The following is a 5344-nucleotide window of genomic DNA, read 5'->3' as shown; positions in this document are numbered from 1 at the left end:
CAAACTGCATGACCAGCAATATGAAAGGTCAGGGGATCTAAACCACATGATCAGTGCTGTGCCAGGGGAGGAAAGGTCAGAGTGGGCATGAGGTCCTTGTTTTCCCAGTTTTACTGGGCTCTCGGGGCTTTCTGCCTTGACAACCTTCCATCCAGGCCCATCGTCTTTGCTATGCTTCCTTCTAACTACCTCCCACATTTTGACCCAGAGATTTTCTGCAGCCCACCAGTTGTTTTTGTCTTGTTTTAAAGAAAATTATATTTACCCCATATCTTTTTTTCTGTCATCCTCTTTCTCATGGGACAATTCCACTTTCTTTCTTATTAGACCTCTACCTCCATGCCACACATTATAAACATTAATTTCCTCTTGTCTTTGATTAATTGTTTGCTTTGTTATTCGGGCATTCCATCAACATGAATCATTAAGAATTCATTAACAATTTCCTCCCTGTGTTTAATCTGCTTATTAAATGTGTTTATAATTATTCTTCTACTTTCATCATACTACTAACTTATTTCATTTGATTTTACTGATGTATGGTTTCGTCTTCCAGGGATTCTTCCTCCTCAAGCTCTGTTGAATTAAATGCTTTTAGATATAATCTACCTGTTCATATTGGGTTGACCAAATAGTCCATTATGTTTTTTTCTGTACAATGGCTCTAATAGTACTCAATTGTCTTTAACTTCATTCAAATCAATTTTGTTAGATTGTAGTGTGACAGCTGTCATATCAGCATGCATTTAAAAAATTATCAAAATTGGTGAATTTTTGTGCAGCCATTTTCACATTGAAGATGGAAGGAAATATGCAGCATTTTGGGTATATTATACTTTATGATTTCAAGAAAGGTAAAAAAACTGAAATGCAAAAAAAGATTTATGCAGTATATGCAGAAGGAGCTGTGACTGATCAAATGAGTGAAAAGCAGTTTGCAAATTTTCTTGGCACTATTGATATTTTGGCCAAATAATTCTTTGCTGAGGGGCTCTTATGCATTGGAAGGTGCTTAGCAGCACCCCTGGCCTCTGCCCACTAGAAATCAATAGAGAGAAATAGCAGATATACTCAAAATATCCAAATCAATACAGTTATTGGTAAAAATAAAAAATGTTTTTCTTATTTTACAGAAAAAACATAACGGACATTTTGGCCAACCCAATACCTTGTGACTTTATTGACTAACTCTACAGTTAGGATGGAGTTACTGAAAATATGTACTCTAAACACCTTTCTAATATTTCCCGACTACCTGTTGTTTCATTATACACACTAGAGATACAACTAATTATTATAAAATAGAACTGAAGTGTATTTTGATGCACGCTTCAAGCCACTAAAACATATGTCAATAGCAGTGAGTAGCTGAAGGTTTTCTGGGCAGGGACTTAGAAGGTTGGGGTTCTCACTGTTTTAAAGTAGTATTTCTCAACCTTTAATGTGCACAGAACTTACCTGGGAACCTTGTTAAAATGCAAATTCTGATTGAGAAGGTCTGGGGTGGGCCCCAAGGTTCTGCTTTTCTGACCAGCTCCCAGCTGATAGTCACCTGAAATGAGTAAAATAAAACTCTTTTTTTATATTCATATATATTTTTCTCCTCTCTATTGACTTTTACTTCATCTGCACTTTCTGTGCAGGTGAGAAAAACAACATTAGGAAGATAAAACTTTTTTTTAAATGCTTCACTGGAAACACAGTGCCTGTCTCCTTCCGCTCAAAGGGGAGATGTACTCTAGCAGCTGTTAGTTTAGTTGTAATAAGTGACAAAACAGAAACACAGGAGTTTATGATAAACACTGGAGCTACTGCAAGAATTCTAGTTATCCTAGTAGGCACAGAATAAGATGGTGGGTTCCTTCTTCCTCTGTAGCTGTCGTGTAGTCTTATGGCTTGCTTTGGCTACTGATAGGAGACTGGAAGTGGGAATCAGGCCTCTCTTGTTTCTGCCATGGTGCTCACAGAAGCTCATTTTGAGATAGAACTTCTGCCAGCCACCATCCGCTAGGGAACATGATAACCAGAATACCCCTCCACACACTTGAGCATGGAGAATAAAGGAGAAATGACTCCTTGTTCTGTTAATATTCAGCTCTGGAGTTGGGTTTCCACTGCAGTGTAACTTAGACTCTGCTGACTCAAAGACATTCATCAAATTACTCAAAACCCTTTCTCGTCTTTGAAGTGATAAGGATGAACAGGAGTAGCTGATTATCAAGATTGCTTCCAGTTCCTAATATTCTATGAGTCTATAGAAAAGAAAATAGATGGTTTCCTCCTTTCTATTTGAAAAAAATTTAGTTTAGTTACCAATCTATACAATATAGTAGAAATCATTTAAAGGTTTTATTTATTTATTTTGTTTGTTTTTAAACCAAACTCACCCATACACAGAGCTTTCTGATTTCCTTGTCATCCTGAAATATCCTAAGGTTTCCACTTACTGAGAGCACTCTATGTGAAAGTGAGAGTCTTAGCTTTGATTTGATTTGTTAACAACAAGCTCTGGGGTACATTTCTGTGTCCTTTTGGCACAAACACATGTTTTCTGAGGAAAGGAAAAAACATTACCTCTGGTTCACAACAAAATGAAACCATCCAAAATTCAATTTTGATTTCTTTAAAAACTAAACATAACTTTTAAAAAATTAGGAGAACCTAAAGTAACTCAAACACAAACTCAATTTTTTTTTAAAGATGAGCAGCAGCAAAATCATTGAGAAAACAATAAAATTCTCCTACTCAGGAGACTGCTTGTCATGTTAGCAAAAAAACCCCCAAACAAATTTCTAGTTAATGGACACACACCCACACACACACACACTTGAAAGGCATAAATAACAGAGAAATCAGGGTTGAATCAGACTTCAGATGCTAAATAGCAAAAAACCCCTCCATCCCAAATTTGTTATTCCCATAATGGAATGCCAACAGAAAGGCATTTCCTTGTATTTATCTTTTTCTGCTTGAGTTGTATATTTTATGGTTCCCACTCTGCGTTGCACTGTAATAGATAAATATCGTGAGATCCTCAGGCCTTTAGATTGTAATTTAAAGTTTTGTGGCTTCCATGTGGATCAGGCATTAATAAATATTTTGTGCAAGTCCATGTATTAGTCTATTCGGGCCGCCATAACAAAATACCACAACCTGGGTGATTTAAACAGCAGAAATTGATTTTCTCACAGGTCTGGAGGTTGGAAGTCCAAAATCAAGGTGCCTACATGTTTGATTTCTCCTCTGTTTGGCTTGCACATGGCCCCTTCCCTGCTGTGTTCTCTAGTGTCCTTTTCTCTGTGTATGCGAACCCTCGATGTCTCTTCTTGTAAGGACACCAGGGTTGTTGCCTTAAGACCTCTCCTTTGTGACTTACTAATTACCTCCTCCAAATCCCTATCTCCAAATACAGTCACGCTTGGGTTAGGGCTTCAACATATGAATTTGGGTGTGTGGACTTCTGTTTATAACTGGTCAGATTATAACTATTTTCAGCATGATGGTCACAAGGTCTCTGTTGTAAGCATTCCACTCTCTCACTGTGCATTCAAACCTCGGTTCTTGAACATCTTCTATCTCAAACAATTTGGTTTTTGACCAAGTTGTTCACAGAAGAAAATGTCTCAGCTGCTGAACAATACTTTGGTCCTCGACCTGACCACCCATATTCTTGCTAATATCTGTATAATCAGCCACAAGTCTCTTCAGGCAACAAAGTAGAGAATGCATGAGTATGACTCAGTTATCACACAAATCACTTCTCAAACAGCCTTCAAGAAAGAATTAAGTTTGAGAACCGAGGTTCCACTGTACTGAAAAACCAGTCACAGCTAATACATAAACAAATGTGTGTGGCTGCATTCCAAGAACCATCATTTATGGAAAATAAAATTTAAATGTTACACGATTTTCATGCCATAAAATATTATTCTTTTGATTATACTGATACCATTTAAAAATGTAACAACCATTTTCAGTTTCAGGCCATACCAAAAAAAGTTGGTGACTTGATTTGGCTCAAAGGCCACAGATTGTAAACCCCTAATCTTGATTGTACTGGTAATTTGTGACAACATCATCCGGTCTTGCCCGCCAAAAGATGTTTGGTTGATGAAATGAAAACAGAGTACTGCATTCTGGTCTGTAGTCATTCATTACTGTGTTCTAGCATCAGGGCCGGAGAAAAGAGGACATGCCACAGTTTCTTGAATATTTCATGCAGTCAAATTTGGATTAACGGTGATAAATAACAAATAATTCACTTTTATACTCTGGTTTCTTTGTAATTTTGTAATTTTAGCTCTTTATGGAGTGATTATTCTAGGTTAAAAAAACCAGAACGGTACAAAATTTTTATTTTTTAAACTCCCAAGGGAGGCTAATCAGATATGTTTTTTTTTAAGTAATTTACTTCATGGAAAAAGATTTTTTTCTGGTCTCTTAATAAATGCTAAAATCAAGTCTCAGAAGTATATTTTAGTATATTCTATTTTTATCTTGCTATGGTTTCACAGTTGGCAATATTTCTTTATTCTACAGTGAATAGAGTTGGCAGAAAAGATAAGTGATAGTTCTTCACTGGTTGTAGTATTCAGCCATATGCAAAATGAGTTTCAAAATTGTTTGGAAGTTATAAAAGGCAACATATTTTCTGATATTTTATATAATTGCCTTTCTAATCATTTCCCAAGATTATTATTCAGCCTTGTTGCAAGAAATGAATTTAAAAACAATGACTGCTTTAGATTTTTGAACAACTACTCTGATATTAGGTTCTACTTATATTCTTATATTATATTTTGAGGCCATAAAATTTCCCCCAAAATGTACTATACCAGAAAAGGAAGAAACAAAAAAGATTTGTCTCAAGATAGTAGAAAACCCATTTTGGAAATTCCTCTTTTCCTTTTTTTCTGAGAATTGTAGCAAGAACCTCTGGTACAGCAGGACAGAGTTCTCACAGCATATGGTTACATTAATTAAAACATCACTTTGGAAATGCACACGGGAGCAAATGACTAGTCAGTGCAGATTGCAGTATGGATTGTGTTTAATCTGCTTCATTTTAGAAAAAGACGCTGTTAATTATGAGACCAAATGATCGTTTCAAATGGTCTTTAATAAAAGTGATCCTAGATTAGTAAAATCTCAGACAAAATTGTAGCCTGAATTTTACAAATGTCTGTATTACAGCAAAGTGATTTCTCTAACAGTGACACAGGTCACAGGAGAGTATCTGAATCCCTTAGGCAGGGAATGATTTAGAGGTATATTCAAGTGGCAAGGCTCCGCCTTGGATGGTAACTAAGTGTCCTCACTCTTTACAATACTTATTGTCATATTT

This window comes from Phyllostomus hastatus, unplaced genomic scaffold, assembly GCF_019186645.2.
Source record: "Phyllostomus hastatus isolate PE091 unplaced genomic scaffold, TTU_PhHast_1.1 phas_contig_86, whole genome shotgun sequence".
NCBI lineage: Eukaryota > Metazoa > Chordata > Mammalia > Chiroptera > Phyllostomidae > Phyllostomus > Phyllostomus hastatus.
This window is presented reverse-complemented; position numbering follows the sequence as displayed.